This window comes from Hyperoodon ampullatus (assembly GCF_949752795.1).
Source record: "Hyperoodon ampullatus genome assembly, chromosome: 2".
Classification (NCBI taxonomy): Eukaryota; Metazoa; Chordata; class Mammalia; order Artiodactyla; family Ziphiidae; genus Hyperoodon; species Hyperoodon ampullatus.
Window position 1 is genome coordinate 159768787 of NC_136915.1, and position 18013 is coordinate 159786799.

At 46.6% G+C, this 18013-nt stretch overlaps 1 protein-coding gene across 3 annotated transcripts in view; it reads right to left on the reverse strand.

Moving 5' to 3' along the window:
- CACNA1E (calcium voltage-gated channel subunit alpha1 E) overlaps positions 1 to 18013 on the reverse strand; it is a gene marked incomplete at both ends in the record, with an annotated part of 301265 nt that overhangs the window by 142965 nt on the left and 140287 nt on the right. The gene's annotated exons all lie outside the window — the stretch shown is intronic.

Here is an 18013-nt window from a genome sequence, read left to right on the forward strand (position 1 = left end):
TCATAGTCCAATAGTACAGAGCTAGATCAGGCCTGGCCCTGGGAAGGCTCTGGTAAAAGAAGGAATAAATCTAGATTTGAAGAGTGATCCCTTGTTCTCTCTCTAATGTGAACACACAGTGAACTAAAAACTGCATGGAAACCCATATTCTGGATTCTTATACCACAAGTGAGACGCAAGGCCCTTGAACGGTAGGGGGCTGAGGGAGGATTATATGACATGTCTTAGCCAAAAAAAAAAAAACAAAACAAAACATAAAGCAACTCTCAGTAGGATGTCTCATTAAGGACCTTTAAACAGTTTTGGAGAATTCTGAAAAGTCCTAACACACGGACCTCTCAACTAAGCTTTGTCTCCTCATGATATCAACCCCAAATCTTCCCAACAAGTCCACCTGAATTGCATTTTACATATACAGGGCTTTGAATCACCCCAATCCCACTCCACCCCTCACACACAAACTTTAATACCTGTTTGAAACTCAAAAGTTTCTGCAAAGATATTTTATTCCCAATTCACTGGAGAAACAAGGCCATCCAAATCAAATGCCATGCCTAAAATTCGCATGCTAAATTAGTAAAATTAAGATCTGAATTCGGAATTTCTATTGCAAAGTGTTTCTTATCCCCGTGATTTACCTTTTTCTCCCTCTCACTACTAACTTTGCAAACATATTTTGATTCATTGTCTTCCTGCTTCCCATGGACTTCTATGACATTCTATCTTGTTTTTCCCCAAATTATCTCATTTTCCTTCTGCCTCCCATTCAAATATGTCAGCCTATAAAATATAGCCTCCCACTGATCATGGCAGCTATCACTGTACAGTAGATTTTTCCATTAAAAAATAGCTTCTAAGGCAACCTCTTTCACCAAGCTCGTGTCTTTTTGTCTTGCCCCTATGTTGTTCAGAGAGATACATTTGCAAATGAAGCAGAATAAAAGTTAAAAACAAACAAACACCTTCTGAACTGTATGAACAAAAGCAGAGACCTGCCAATTTCAGTGTATAAGATCTAGGCTCTTTGGTTCAACCAGGGCTGGTCAGTCAAGTGTAAGCAGGGCAGATTCGGGTCAGACTGCAGAGAAAATTTCTCCTGATATCAGAAGGAAGATGCAGAAGAACTAGATGCCAAGGGCCACAGGGGGTTTTAATGGACACAGGAAGCTATTTTTTCTGAGATAATTGAGACATGGTTCTTCCTGTGAGCTACAGGATGGACTGGATGATCTTTGTATAACTAGCTCTATCTTTATCCATGACTATAAATGCAACATTTTGTAAAGACTGGTTAGCGCTGATGGCTCACCGGTGGTGCTCCAGATAAACAAGTTTCATTCACTCCATGGCTTAGACAGTCCGCCCCACCCTTAGAGTTCTTTGGCAGCAAGAACTGAGTCTGCTCCCAGCACCCAGATCAGGGCTCAGTTGCCAATAAACATTAGTTGGTGTCAGCAACGGCAATGATGAAATTGTGACTTTTAATCTGTTTTTGGTCCCAGGAGTGACTGTGCTACGTTTTGAGGATGGTTAGAGCAATTTCAGTTGGGTGACTATTTGCCAGGGATGCTGCACAGTGAAGAACAATTTCCAAATTGTGTTCTCCTCATTGCTAGCAATCTGTAAGATGTTCATGTGTTCTGTGGAAAATGAGCTTCTGGAACCAAAGAAACTGGGGAAACACAGCAGATTATATTTTCGTGTCAGCCTGTGAGAAGACCCACCCAAAAGGAACATTATTAACTTTATTTCCTCCATCATTTCTTACACTTCCTTGATTACAAAACCTCCTTTTCAACGGCAATCTATTAACATATCAGGAAATACAGCCTGTGAAATACAGGGAGAGAAGGACTTCCTCACAGGCCCCGAGTCTGGAATGTGCTTCCCAATTCTCTAAAATACTGCTGATGGAGAGTGTCCTTTTACTCAGTGTGCCGTGAGAATGTTTTGGTTTCGCTGTAACCTACATTAAGGCAAGAGCCTTCACTGCTCATTTCTGTATCTGGCATCTGACAAAGTGTTTGGCACACATAGATGCTCAACCAATCAATAAATGACCACACTTTGAGTAAGATGATTCTCGTGTTTAAAATATGCCAAACCAAATTCATTCTGATATTCTCCCCAAGCTTTGTCTGAATTGCTTTAAAAGAAAAAAAAAAAGTCATCCACCATGGTACTGGGGCCTGTTGGATGAGAAGAACAGAGGAGAAAGGGAAGAGAAGGAGAAAAAGAATATCTGGGAGGACCCCAGCACCAGCGGCTAGGGGGTTAATAACCCTAGGGGGTCATTAAGGATGACTGACAGCTTAAAAGGTTCTTCTGGAGAAAGCAGCTTGACAGCTCCCCGAGATTATTCACAAACCTTTTAATAGACTTGCCCTACCCTCTCTACACCTTCCGCCTCTCCCTCCGGCTTCCTCTTCCCTCGGCCCCTCCTGTTCCTCCTCTCCAGGTGGCCTCACACCCTCACCTCCCATGCCTGTCAGTGGATCAATGACAAGGCCACCAGGACAGGGGAACAAACCTCAGCAGGAAGTGGGCAAGCCTAGGACTTCATGCTTCCCTCCTCCAAAATGGCAAGGTTCTTTCTGATGCTGATCAGAGCTTCAATCTCCTTCTGATTCATCATTATTAAAACCTTAAAACTGTCCAGTGTAGGAGAGACAACTACTGAAGTGTCTTCTGAGATGAAAAAAGAAGAAAGTAATCGACAACTCTGAAGGCAGCAAGTGCCCTGATACCATATGAGGTGGGAAATCAGGAGTGCCAAGCAGAAAGGTACCAGTTCAACCCCAGAGTTGTGACTGTCCCCTCTGGGGTGGGCATGTGTGTCTGTGACACAGCAGGACATGGGAGAGAGGAAGGGCTGCCTGTGTGAGAGGGAGGACCTCTCCCTTTCCTTCCCTCTCCCTGTACCCCCCGCTTCTGTGACTCTCCCAAGCACCTTGCCTGCAGGAGCATCACACTTCATTCTCCCTAGCAACTCTTCCTTCAGGGCCAGGGGACAGCTGTGCTAAGTACTCTTTGCAAGATCCCGGGGAAGGAGACCTACAGCTTTCCAAACATGGTCCACTGGATTCTGGCCCCAGGAGAGTGGACCCTTCCCTGCCCAGACCGCTATTGTGGAGCAGCTAAAGTGTAAACCAGCCCCTCACTGCAAAGACGGCTGCACACAGAGTACCAGCTTCCTCCTCCCCACCATTCATGGAACACCTACTCTGTGGCAGGCAGTACATGAGAGCGCTTTTCTTCGGGGCAACATCCTCTTATTTAAGATGCTGATTCTCCTCCCACCGACCCAGTCAAGCCCCTAGACTTGGCAAGCAGGCTGCCCTCCATCTCTCTCACCTGCTGATTCCCTGAGTGACACACACACATGCGCACACGTGCGCAGGATGGGGCTCATGACAGAGAAAGCAGTCGGGGGTGGCGGCCCACCCTGCACAGGGAGTGCTCAGCGGGTACCAGGCCTGACACAGTGGGAATGTGTTCCTTTGGGAACCTGCCTGACTGGGGGTGGTGAGTGCACCCACTCCCTGCGTAAACAGGCACACATGGCAATTATCACATTAATCTCCAGGTGATGGGGGAGATGGTGGAAGGCAGGGGTGGGAGGAGGACTGGAAAGAAGCATGGGGATGGGGATGACAAGAGGCAGGGGATCCCTGCCCAGCCCTGGCCTGGGTTGCAAAGGCAGTGCTATAGCCCCCATCCTTGGAAGCAGGTCTCCATCAGGGTTCCACAAGGCTCTGCAGAAAGCAGGGTGAAGGGCCTCCTCTTGGATGTCCACGCCTCTCACAGAGCAGCTCTGACCAGGGAGGCTGAATGACATATAGCTGAGCGGGGAGGCTGAGTGAATTGGAACTGGGGAAAAAAACGAGGATACTTATTCCAGGGTCCTTTCAGAGGAAAAACAAAAAGGTCTCTCAGGTACACCTGCTTCCCAGGCTGGAGGTGGCACCCACTGGCAAGCCCTGGCCTGGCCTGCCGCAGGCTCAGCCTGGGCACCATCGGCATCGTGGGCAGGATAATTATTGGCTGTGGGAGCTGTCTTGTATGGTGCATTTGCAGATCCGTGGCTTCTGTCCACTGGATGCCAACAGCACTCCCCTAGTTGTGACAACCAAAAGTGGCTCCAGAACTGCCAAAATGCCTGGGGGCAAAAATGGCTTCCAGTTGAGAACTGCTGGCCTAGAGGCTCTGTCTCAGAGAGAGACCTTTGGAACTGCCAAGTGAGCTCAGGTCAAGGGAGGGCTGGAGCAGCCACCCTGGGCTGTCAAAGAGGCCAGGCCATTCGTCTCAGCAAAAGCATCTGTCCAAGGCCTCTGCAGACCATCCCGGGGAGAGAAAATTTAGAGAGGGCAAGAGGTGGAGGAAATAAAGTTAACAATGTTCCTTTTTGGTGGGTCTTCTCACAGGCTAACACAAAAATATAATGAGGAGGCCAAAGACAATTCAACTGCTTACCACCTTCCCTGAGGGTATGACGCCTGGGCATCCGGCACTGCCCAGCTCACTTGCCTTGCCTGGGCCCCTCACTTCATTCCAGCACCAAGTGTACAGCTCCTTTTCATCCCAAGGGACTTGGGACTCGCAGTCCATGTCTCAGAGCCTAAAGGCCATATTTTGTTCAACAAATTTGTGGACCATGTACTAGGCAACAGATATTCTCCTAAGTACTGGGGATAAATGATGAACAAAACTGTCTCAGGCCCTGGCCTCCATGAACTAGTATAATGGGGAGACCCACATTAAATAAGTGAGCTCACACATACCGTGCGGCTTTAAACCGAGATGAGTGTGATGAAGGGACCACCAGGGAGCCGACCCACAGGTGCATCTGATCTGGTCCAGGGGGTCAGGAAAGGATTTGCTGAAGCTTTCAGAGTAAAGAGTCACATGACAATCTAAGAAACTACCTTGGCAGGAGGCAGCAGAGGTCAGAAAGGCAGAGAAAAGGTTTATCATGGAGGTGAAAGAAAGAGGAGGAGAAGGTTAAGATTAAGAAGTCATAAAAAACACAGTCATTGGGGCTTCCCTGGTAGCGCAGTGGTTGAGAGTCCGCCTGCAGATGCAGGGGACACGGGTTCGTGCCCCCGTCCGGGAAGATCCCACATGCCGCGGAGTGGCTGGGCCCGTGAGCCATGGCCGCTGAGCCTGCGCGTCCAGAGCCTGTGCTCCGCAACGGGGGAGGCCACAACAGTGAGAGGCCCGCATAACACAAAAAAAACCCAAAAAACAAACAAACAAAAAAAACCCCACAGTCATAAAAAACAAACTTACGGTTACCAAAGGGGGAAGGGGGGTGGGGAGGGATAAATCAGGAGTTTGGGATTACCATAGACACACTACTAAATATAAAATAGATAACCAACAGGGACCCACTGTAGAGCACAGGGAACTCTACTCAATGTTTTGTGATGGCCTGTAAGGGAAAAGAATCTGAAAAAGAATGGAGATATATATATATATGTATATGTAACTGAATCACTGTGCTAGGCACCTGAAACCAACACAACATTGTAAATCAACTACACTTCAATTAAAAAAAAAAAGATTCAGAAGTGTCAAGAGGTAGGGGACACGTGAGAAGAAAAATGAGGGAACTCCTGTCTTCCTGCGATAGCAGCCCCCGGGCCCCCGTGTGGATGTTGTACTGAAACATACATGAATCATAAGCGCACTCTTAGTGGATTTTTTCAAAGCGTACATAACCGTGCAGCCAGCACCCAGATAACCCCAGGGCTTCCCTCACACCCCTTCCTAGGCACCATCTCCCTTCCCTCAAATGTAATGTTCTCCTGACTTCTATAACCATCAGTTACGTTGGCCTAATTGGAAAATCACATCTGAGCATTTCCCGGCATGTCCTGAGCCATCCCCATTCCCTCTTTGCTCAGGGACTTATATTCAGAATAGCCCCCTCATACCCTGCCTCCTAGCCCCACTCCCTGTCCGGCTCTCAGCAGCCTGGATGTGGCAGATTCTGTGCTGCCTCCATCAGGTCTCCTTTACCAGCAAGTGTACCCACCCCCCTCCCACCAGCAGCTCTGAGTGTTGGCTGCTAATGGCTCACACCTGGATCCTCCTGAGATGTTGGCCCCTGGCTGACAGACCCTCCTCATCTGGGAGTTTATGCCTGGCCACGGGGGGCAGTGACCTGGAACCAATAACTCACTGATGCAGGGGTGTCAAGGGCCCAGCCCCTTCACCTCTGCATGGGACAACTTCTGTGGTGCAACTCACTGTGGAGCCGCCTGAGGGATAAGACTGAGGCTAAAACGTCTGCAACCACACCTTTGCCTAGTATTTTCTCCTGACTTATTCTACTTCCCTCCTATCGGTACAGGTTTCTCCCGAAAGTAGTCCATAGATAAATCATTGCCACAAAAACCTCTGTCCCAGAGACAGTTTATAGGGAATCTGACTTAAGGCATTAAATCCCTTTCTCCTCAGGGTTTTGACCAGCCTTACAATGCAGGTAACATCCTGCCCCTGAGTCACACAGATAGATGGTGGATGGTGTTTCTAAGGGCAGAGTCACTGCCCTTTGACCACACCCACATTTTAGCGAAAGGACACAATGCCCACCCAGCATACCATACAACCACTGGGCAAGTAAAGCTTGTGGATCATGCAATCTGGTTTCTTGTATACCAGGAATGCTAGCCACAGTCTTGGAAGATTATGAGAACACACTATCCAACCCATCAGTTGGTAGAAGAGGAAACCAAGGTCCAGGCGAGCAAAGTGAAGGGGTCCCAATCTAGAACCACAGTGGGTCAACTTCTTGAGGACACTTGACTCTCCATATCTCGTTGGGTTCCAAATCTCTTAAAAGCAATCCTACCCATACTGTCACCACCTTCTAGGGGAGAACCACAGTAAAGAAGAAAGCCAACACTAGGATCTGGCAGCCAGAACATGAAAGCTGTCTTCCCAGTCCCCAGGCAAGAAAGAAGGGTGGGGGGAGCAGGTGAAAAGAGTGAGGACAGAGAGCCCCGAGTGCAACACAGCCACCTGCTGCCACCCAGCAAGGACGCAGAACCTGTCAGTCCTGGAGGCAGGGCATTTCATTCTGTCTCAGATCCCTGAGCATATCTAATGAATATGCTAAGTCTCCCCACACAAACAAGCTCCAAAGGCAGCATCTGGCTTAGCCAGGGGCCTGTGATAAGTAATCAAGACTCTCCAAGCATTCTGGTCCTCCCAAACCCTCCCGGACTTGATGGCCAGCAGCCACTTTCTCCACTTGCCTGGACTGCCAGTGACCGTCACTGATGCAGCAGTGCCTCAGCCCATATGCAAAGCACCTCCAGGAGGACTTCCTATTGGGCATTTCACCACCTATTCTTCCCCTTCTCTGACTAGTGGAAAAACAGAGCAGGACCAGTCAGCCAAAGAGGAGAAGCAGAAAATAACAGCTCTCCCACCCTGGTCCACAGGCAGTGGCATGATTCCAATGAGACCACCCTTGGGAGCTCTGCTCAGCATCATGGACCAGTAAGCACTGCCTCATTTTGGACGTGGGCGGTGATCACCACTGGTGCTGGGCAGACAGGGGTTGACGTGTCCATGAAAATCCATCCACATGCCTGGGAAGAAGACTCAAGAATAAATGTCAAAGTGAGGGAGGATGAGCAGTGCCACATCTGACCAGAAAGGCTGCCATGACGCTGTCCATGCAAGTGAGAGCCTCAAAACCCACGGAGCTCGGAGCCCTGCTGTGCCTAAAAACTCTTCGGTTAAATCCTAATAATTCCAATATCCCAATTATTCCAATATCATTGTTATGTCACCTCCCTTTCTGAGCCCTGGCCCGGAAGCCCAAAATGGAGATGAGAGATCCTTTCAAGATCTTTTAACTGTTGAAGCTGGGTTTGGGTTACACAGAGGCTCAATATTCTATTCTCTCTACTTGTGTGTATGCTTGAAATTTTCTACAATAGAGGGTTTAAAATTTTCCCCAAATAAAACTGTATAGGTTATTAACATGGTTCAGGGTCATATGTGGATTTTATGATAACTGGGGGTGGGTTGAGATTTTGTTTAAAAATCTTTTTATACTTTTCCTATACTTTGCAACTTTTCTGCAGTAACTAAGTGGTTTTTGTTTTGTTTGTTTTCATGGTCAGAGAAAACATATAGGGGGAAAAAAAAAGCCAAAGAGGAGGTCCTCCTGCCCAGCGACTGCAGCAGGGTGCTGAGGAGGCTGATGTTCCTGGGGCCACTGGGAAGCAGGACAGTTGACCATACAGTGAGCCATCCAGGCCAGGATGCTGCACTGCTCTGGGAAAAGGCGAGTGTGTTGTTCTGATGCTGCCATATGCCTGCTGGCCAAAGTAGGCCACTTAAAGAGGATGCTTCCTATGATGATCAGCTAACACACATCACCCTTCTACACGGCGGGCTGACTAGAGACTGAATGTATTTTTGCAAGAAAGTCAAGCACCAGAAAGAGCTCAGAGAATGAGAGAAGACACGAGTCTCAAAAGACCCTTCCTTTGAGGCCCAGGGACAAAGGGTGCACAAGGCTTGACAGATCCTCTGCCCTCTGAGAGCTTTGTGCAGGGTCCGCTGTATTCTAGAAAGACTGTGCTGATGACACCAGGGCAACAGGTCTTCAACCAGTCCCCAGCTGGTTCTCGGCTCTATCCTACAGTCCTTGGGGGTCAGTCCTTCTGGTTACCATCATTTACTGCATTTCCATGAGTCCCCGGTCCCCTCCAGTTAACCAATCACTATTTCCCATTCATCTAACATGAATACTGTAACTTTCATCATCTTGCAGTATACAGAGCTAGGAGGAATCACAGCATCTTGCACAAACCCCTCATTTTATGGATGAAGAACCAAGGGTCAAACGTTAAGTGACTGCTGAAAGATACTCCACTAGTTGATTACAGAAGCAGAACTAGGACTTCTGATCCCCAGGCTACTCTGTATAGCCCTTGTATTCTCTACCATATCATTTAGTACTGATAAATATGTATGGCCCTGCTCTCTCTGGTTATTTTGTATGTAGTAGTCTAGCTTCATGCTTTCCCTTGGAAGCTACCTGAAGGTGAAGACCACGACGATGTGTCTTACTTCTTCTGAAGGTTTGGAGCACAGAGCTATGAACATGGCTATCTGATTTCATAAAGAAAGGAGTGAGGCTAGAGATATCCTGGAAGGTTTCCTGGGGCTGTGCCTTCACCTGGACTTGAAGTAGGAGTAGGATGTAGATTGGCCCATCGATGCAGGAAGAGAGTCCAAGAGAGGGAAGGAAGTGGGAATGATGAGGCCACAAAGAGTGGCTGTGGGCAGTAGCGAGGAAGGCAAGATGAAGAGGAGCAGGTCCTGGAGGACCCTGAATGGTCGTCTAAATGTTTGGATTTGCTCACTCCCCAAGAGCTCTTCCTTCCTTCTACCCTGTCCTCTCTGTGCCAAGCCATGAGTTCCCTCATACTGGAGAACACTGCTCAGTCTCTGGAAGGCTTCCCCAAGGGGTATCACTCTGCTCTCTCCAGAATTTCCCAGCGCTTAGGCATACCCCATAGCAGTATATATATTCATTCAACATTTTTGAGTGTGTACTCTGTACAAGAGGAATGAGAAAGGAAAACAGTCCTTAAGGGCCTTGGTATCCGTAAGAAGGCTTAGAAGTCATGAGTATAAATGCCTATAATTGAAAACAAAACATTAAGTGCTGCACTTGGGTTTTTATTTGTACTTATTTACAGGCCCTCTTTAGAGGTACTCTGTCTTTTTCACATCAGGGTTGACTGGTTCTTAAAGACAGAACTGCATCTCTTATTTCTCTGTTCACTCTCTAATGCCTAGAATATTAGTCTACAAACAAGAGATGCTCAGTAACGTTGCTCAGTACCAGGAGATTGTTAACACCACTACCATTCTTCTGTTTCACAGGCCTGCATGAGTTTCCTTCTCTGGAAATAAATATATCACCTGTAAAATGGCATCTCTGTTGACATATAGCAAGAAGAGTTAGCTAACTCAAATATTCAGCACAGCATATAAGAGCAGACACTCAAGAAAAGAGCTTCGGGTCATCATTTTTCTTGGCTTTCATTCTCTCCACAAAGAGCAGGTGAAATAATTTATCACTGAACATCCCCGTTTTAATTAACGATTGCGTGTCAAACACTAGGTAAGGCTGGTAAGTGCAGCTGGTTCCCTGAAGAAGCCCCAGGCCAGTTAGTTTCATTTATTTTGTGGCCACAGGAGCCACTCTTACTCCTTGGTAAGAACGGCTTCAAAGCAAGAAACCATGGCTTTGAAGTCTTTATATCTTCAGATTTCAAGAAAACATGCTCAATTAATCTGCACCCGTGCTGATAACTGGTGATAATGAAATGCCCAGTCCCACATGCCTATTTATCACCTGAGGGTCTGAGAGTACCTGGGTGAGGCTCTTCACTCTGGTCCTGCTGGATCAGAGTTTCTCTAAGTACACTGGGCTTGGAGAAACACAAGTGCCCCAAACATCACTCCACTCAACTCTTACAGCCGCTGGCAGAGCCTGGCTCAGCCAGCGTCCCCAAGGCAGTCACCTCCACTTGTGAACAGCTTTGTCCACTCACCCCAGCGTTAGACAAATGTTATTTTCTATTTGTTCCATGATGTGAAAAAAAAATGGGAATCACTGTGCCAGACGACCATCTGTCAGGGACACTGAGGAGGGAATTCCTCGCCTGAGTAGGTGCCTACATCAGACAACAGATGTGGGGTCCCTTCCCACTCAGACCCAGATTCCTCACTGTGCTTCTCCTCTATCTCATGGACTCGAATTCTCCGGTTGCAATTCTACCACTCCCTTGAAACCTTCTCTTTTCTCATCTCCTGATTTCTCCTGTCTTGTTCACTCTGCTGCTGCCCTCCTAGTAATTCACCTTGGTTCTTCTTCTTTCCCCTAAGATACACAGAGTGCATGCCCCAACTGAGCTCTCCCATTGGTTTGGGGGCATAACGAAGTTGAAACAAAATACAGATAATAAAGTAATAATGTTCACTGCTTCCCCAATCTGGGAACCATTGGAAAGAAAAATCTCTTTTGGCCTTTCTCATTCTTTGTACAACTTTCGTTCCTGTTCCTTAGGGTGGAATGTACTGAGAGCCACCACGATGGGTGACTAATACAGGACTGCATATAAACTGTTGGATGGCAAATCCAACACGGAGCCAGTCAGACCTATTTCTGGAAGTACTAAGAAGACCTGATTAAAACATTTTTATCTCCACATTTTCCGTTGACTTATACCCTAAGGCTCCGGTGTAATTGAGAAGGAGAAAGAATCATGGCTTCCATTCGTTAAGCATCTAGTCTACGCTGAACAATGAGCCAGATGCATAACAACCATGTGTAAGAGAGGTGCAACTGTAATTTCACATGTTAAAAACAAACAACAACAAAATCCAGGCTCAGAAAACCTGAGAACTTGCCCGAGGCCCCATAGTCAGTATGTTACAGAACCCAAATCCAAACCCATGTCTGACTTCCTCTTAAGACATGACATTGTGTTTCCTCTTGAATGGTGGGAAGGGGGGAGAGAGACAGAAATAAAAATGTTGTTTTAACATGGAACATGACCTGAGAACAGAGCTACGGGTGCAGGTATTTACAATAGCAGTGCCAGCAGAAGAAATAGTTTCTGACCAACTGCATACTGCAATCCCGTCTGAATGTTATGTCGTTTCAACTCCTTTGATGTCTATACCTTAACGCAGTGGTTTCTTCTCTGCCCTCGATGTCTGATAAGGTTGGAAGAACTTGTCACAGCAAGTTCCCTGGCCAGTAGTGCAACAGTCACTCTGTTGCCAGGGTGATCTTGTAAAGTGGGACGAGTGATTCCCAGCCACGGTTGGCTTCAGTCTTCAGAGCAGGGGAAAGTTGTCATTTCTCACCAGCATCTCTCACCCTGTCTCTCTTCTGCTTAAAACCCTCCAAAGGCTGACCTTGCCGAATCCCCTACCACGTGCTGACCCCAGCCCAACCTCTCTGGCTCACCTCACAGCCCCCGCCTCCTCGTATAGCAAGTCAAGTGGCCACACCCCACTTCATGCCATGTTCTTTCACAGCTGTATGCTTCTGCTCATGTTGTTCCCACTTCCTAGAATACCTTCTCTGCCTCTTTCACCTGGAAAGCCTCTACGCAGGCCCTGATTAAAGGTTACTTTTGCCAGAAAGCCTTCCCAGAGTTGGTTGCTCTCTTCACTTTCTGCACTCAAGGCTACTGTAATCATGGCTTGCTGGTATGTCTTTCTCTACGAGACTTGACACCCCACAAGAACAAGGAGGAGGTCTTATTTTTCTATCTGCTCCAGAACCCAAGTTAGCTCAGCAAGTGTTCACTGAGTGAATAGATAAATGAATAAGTTAATAAGCTGAATGTATGGCTCTGATTAAATCTAAGACAAGCAAAAGAAAGAAAAGGTGATGAGAAAAGATTTCTTAAAGAGTTAATTAAATGCCTAGAGGTTTCTTTGATCACTAAGAGGGCAGAGTCACTGGATGATTAGAGGGGGTTTATCAGGAATTATCACTTAGTAAGCCCTTCCCAGGTGTATTTTGCCACCGAAGGACTTCATCCTCTAATCCTCTCCGGAAGATGAAAGGCTTTATCACTCATCTCTGATGAGCTCAGGAAAGAATTAAAAACAAAACTGGTAGCTTCTGCCACTTCATCCAGCTACAGTTTCAGCTGTAAAGCTGGGTTTGAGGGAGGCAGAAAATAGACTTGACTCAATACGAACGTGGACAGTGGTTCCTGCAGGGCCCCAGGCAGAGATGAGGGGAACTCTCCCTAATCTCGAAACTAGAATAGTGAAACTCATCTCTCAGCGGACAGTGTGGGGTGGAGTAGGGGGAGGTAACCAAGAAGGGAGAGAGCAGCCCCTTTGGGAAAGCAGCAAAAAATGCAGCCTCTTTGCTGTGGCCTCTGGGCACGAAGGTGATGGGGAAGAAAGCATGTCTCAGGGAAGGTGACCCTGGTTCTCTCAATGTCAAGGGTAAACTTGAAACTTTCTAGATCCCAGCCGGAGGGCTCTGTGCTCTGTCCCCTTAAGCTTGGTGAGGTAGAGATGTTCTTTTTTTTAACATGTTTATTGGAGTATAATTGCTTTACAATGGTGTGTTAGTTTCTGCTTTATAACAAAGTAAATCAGTTATACATATACATATGTTCTTTCAGCTGGGAATTCTTTTAAGCCTCCATCTAAAACCACCACTCATCCTCTCAAAACTATGAAATGCTTTGTCAAAAACCCTGGCCATCCTTCAAGGCCTTTGTTATACTCCATCTGGATGAAATGAGGCCCTGATCACCCAGCCAGGGCCCTCTGGTGCCCCAGGGGCTTTTTGGACTTGTTTGGAGATCCTCTAACTCTCACATTCAGAGCCAGCCCCAAACCATTCTCTTGGCTAAACCCTGGTGATTTATTTAGTCTGAAGAGTATAAACTTCTCTAGGCAAACTCTCTTGATATTCAACATGAGGTCACACAATATCAATAAAAGTCAACACTTTTTGGAGAAATTACTATGTACATTTTGCCCACATTTGCACATTTAATCTTTTCAAGAATGCTTTAAAGCTGATAGTAGTACCATAGCCTTTTTCTCCAATGAGGAAACTGAGGCACAGAGTGGTTAGCTAACCTGCCTGAGGTTGCACAGACAGTAAGTGACAAGACTAGGACTACAGCCAGCAGTCTGAGAACTGAAATATAGAAAATGCTCCACACACATTACATATTAATATTATTTAAATAGGTTAGGCTCAGTTCCCTTTAACCCTTGAAAAAGGGGGAAAAAAGAATGGATGGATCACTATTTTTTTTTAACATCTTTATTGGAGTATAATTGCTTCATATTGTTGTGTTAGTTTCTGCTGTATAACAAAGTGAATCAGCTATATGTATACATATATCCCCATATCCCCTCCCTCTCGTGTCTCACGCTCACCCTCCCTATCCCACCCCTCTAGGTGGTCACAAAGCACTGAGCTGATCTCCCTGTGCTATGCAGCTGCTTCCCACTAGCTATCTATTTTACATTTGGTAGTGCATATATGTCAGTGTTACTCTCACACTTTGTCCCAGCTTACCCTTCCCCCACCCTGTGTCCTCAACTCCATTCACTACGTCTGCGTCTTTATTCCTGTCCTGTCCCTAGGTTCTTCAGAAGTTTTTCTTTTTTCTTTTTTTCTTTTTTAGATTCCACAAAAATGTGTTAGCATACGGTATTTGCTTTTCTCTTTCTGACGTACTTCACTCTGTATGACAGACCCCAGGTCCATCCACCTCACTACAAATAACTCAATTTCATTTCTTTTCGTGGCTGAGTAATATTCCATTGTATATATGTGCCACATCTTCTTTATCCATTCATCTGTCAGTGGACACTTAGGTTGCTTCCATGTCCTGGATACTGTAAATAGTGCTGCAGTGAACATTGTGGTGCATGTCTTTTTTTGAATTATGGTTTTCTCAGGGTATATGCCCAGTAGTGGGATTGTTGGGTCATATGGTAGTTCTATTTTTAGTTTTTTAAGGAACCACCATACTGTTATCCATAGTGACTGTATCAATTTACATTCCCACCAACAGTGCAAGAGGGTTCCCTCTTCTCCACACCCTCTCCAGCATTTATTGTTTGTAGGTTTTCTGATGATGGCCATTCTGACCAGTGGGAGGTGATATCTCATTGTGGTTTTGATTTGCATTTCTCCAATGATTAGTGATGTTGAGCATCCTTTCACGTGTTTGTTGGCAATCTGTATGTCTTCTTTGGAGAAATATCTATTTAGGTCTTCTGCCCATTTTTGGATTGGGTTATTTGTTTTTTTGATATTGAGCTGCATGAGCTGCTTGTATATTTTAGAGATTAATCCTTTGTCAGTTGCTCCGTTTGCAAATATTTTCTCCCATTCTGAGGGTTGTCTTGTTTATGGTTTCCTTTGCTGTGCAAAAGCTTTTAAGTTTCATTAGGTCCCATTTGTTTATTTTTGTTTTTATTTCCATTTCTCTAGGAGGTGGGTCAAAAAGGATCTTGCTGTGACTTATGTCATAGAGTGTTTTGCCTATGTTTTCCTCTAAGAGTTTTATAGTGTCTGGCCTTACATTTAGGTCTTTAATCCATTTTGAGTTTATTTTTGTGTATGGTGTTAGGAAGTGTTCTAATTTCATTGTTTTACCATCTCATCTAAATATTTTGCTTGCCTTGTGCAAGGAGATTGGTGTCTACTTCTAAGCCTCTTATCATTTGCAGGTGATCGTAATATTTATCACACCAAACAATGATTATTTACTTGTCAGTCCCCTGTACAAACCTGTGAAATCTTGGAGGACAGGCTTTTGTGTTTTGTCGTATAGTGTACCTGCTATAGTATCCTGAATACTGCTCAATTAACATGTGTTGCACAAAAGGGTGAATGAGCTAATCAAATCCTTTAGAATCGAAATGTAAAGGAATATTCCAGCCATAACTAGTTCAAATTGGAGTAACAGTCTAGAACAGTGGTTCTCAAAGGTGGTCCCTGGTCCCCCAGCATCAGCAGCTTTGGGGGCCTTGTTGGAAATGCACTGATCCGAAGGTACAAGTAGAGACCTTTGGATCAGAACTCTCGGGATGAAGCTCAGCACTCCGCCATCTGTGTTTTAACAAGCTCTTCAGGTGATGCCTGCTAAAGATTGAGAACTAATGGTCTAGGGAAAAAAATAAGTCTGCCATGGTAGCCTCAGTTGCTATGCTGTTGTATCCAGGAGTGCAAAAGACAGATCTGAGGAAGGAGAAAGTCTGAGGTTGAGTGGGGAGGAGGGAAGATGACAGAAGGGTGTGGGGAGAGATGGAGAGGGAGGAGAAAGAGGGTGGGTGAGAAGGAGAGATTCATCTCCTGGGAATGAAATGGGTTCATGATCTCAGCAGCATGTTGCCACAGCAACAGGTCCAGCACCTCCCCCACCCCCTCCCCAGGATGACCAGGCATTAGACACACCTACGCTGAGGCCTGAGCCCTGCAGAAAGATTTCAGCTTCAGCAAGTTGGAAAAGCGCAGTGAGGGGAAAGCTTATAGAAGTAGCTCCCCACACAGGCTCTGGCCCCCAGGTGCACTCCTGGAAAGGTCGGTTCTTCCCAAGGTCAGTGATCAGTCCCAAGAGGCGGTGAAGACACAGCCATGTGGGTTTGCTCCTCTGCAGCCCAGCTCACAGCCTGGCTAGGATGGCTCTGCTGCCCTGCAGAACTCACTGTGAGAAAGGATGAGTGGCTTAAGAGGAGAGGGAGAGAACCCACCATGCTGCAGGAGTGGAAGCAGAGGAGGGCATAAGGAGACAGGGCTCGGAGACCAGGGATGGATTACTCCAGAAGCCAGGGCGGGAGGCCAAATGGGGAGGGAGAAGAGCAGCGGAGCTTGCGTGAAGATTCAAGGGGCTGGGGGTGGTGGAGAGCAAAGGGGTAGTGAGGAGCAGAAGGCCCTCGAGAGCATCTCGGCTCTTTGCTGGGAATGGCTGGAGCTTCCAGGGCACCCACAAGGCAAACGCACATCCGACTGGCTTCCCTAATAAAGGCAAGACAGGGGCTGCAGGAGGACACTGAGATAAGCAAAACGCACAGTGCTCCATATGCTCGATGGAAATAACTCCGGGAAAGCGAGTTTACAGCCAATTAGACATTAAAAGTAAGATATAATTGCTGTTGCTATGTTTGTTTCCAAGAAGAACTGTGTTATGATTAGACTAACAGGCTAGTGTTAGAATTCTGAGCGAACTGCATGGAAGACTTAGTCTCGCTTTGTCTCCGCGTGAGAGAAGAAAGAAGGTGAGAAAAAGATGAATCAATAAGCCACCACTATGTTCAAGGTATCCACCCTCTGAAAACCCCTGTGAAGCCCTGAACCCTTTTTTGGAGGGGGAGGGGGGACTAGGGGAGAATATGCAGAGATTTCTCCCATCGGATTCCTTCTAATCCGCATTAACAACCCAATGAAGTCATCACTGCACCTCCCATTTTTATGGATGGGGACACTGAGCCCAGAGAAGTCGAGGAGCCTGCAGGTCATAAAACAAAGACTGGGGTTCCAACTTACCTCTGCCTGACTTCAAAGACCATGCTCCTTCACCCACAACAAAGGGCACAATTCTGTCCACAGAAATGGAGGTGGGGAGAACTGGTGGTCCATAAGTTACCCAAGGGCTGTGTGCTATTCCAGCCAGAACTGGGTGTCTCTCACTGGACAGGTTATTCCTGTGAGATGCTATAGTGTAATGGGAAAACACTAACCTCACCTCTTATTAGTTCTGTGACAGTGCGCAAGTCATTTAAACACTTAGTGCCTCAGCTTCTCAACTTGAATAATGCGGGTGATAATCTCTCTCATGAAGCAGTGCTGGGAAGATTAAATGAGAAATATAGTGTGATAGTTAACACCCCCCCACCCCCCCATGTATTAGCTGTGGGATCTTAGGTACGTTACTTAGCTTCTCTGCCCCTCAACTGCCTCATCTCTAAACTGGTTGGACTAGGAATAATGCAGCTAAAACACTCAGCTCAAGGCATGGCATGGCATGCAGAAAGCATGTGATAAGGGGATGCCATGTGTTCTACTTCTAGCCAGCTCTCTTCCTCGGAGAGCACAGCCCATCCCACAGCTGCTCGGACCATCTGTCTCTGACAGCTCACAGCTGCATCCCTCACTGGGCATTGCCCTGTACCTCTGAAGGGGCACCTAGCTCAGCTGGTGTGGGTCAGCCTCTCCTCTGTCCGACTTTGGTCTCCTCACTTCCTCAGGTGTATCTCCCAAAAGCACACCCCGATCAACACTCTGCACACAATCCTCCAGGGCAGAGTTGTTTTCCAGAAACCCCAATCTAATCTATATGCTCTATATCTCAGTGCTCAGCAAAGAGTAACTGATAACAGCAATTATGAAGTCTTCAAACTCTAAAGGCTAGGATACTGTACATGTGACTCCTGGAAGCTTTATAGAATTATTGGCCGGACTGTACAT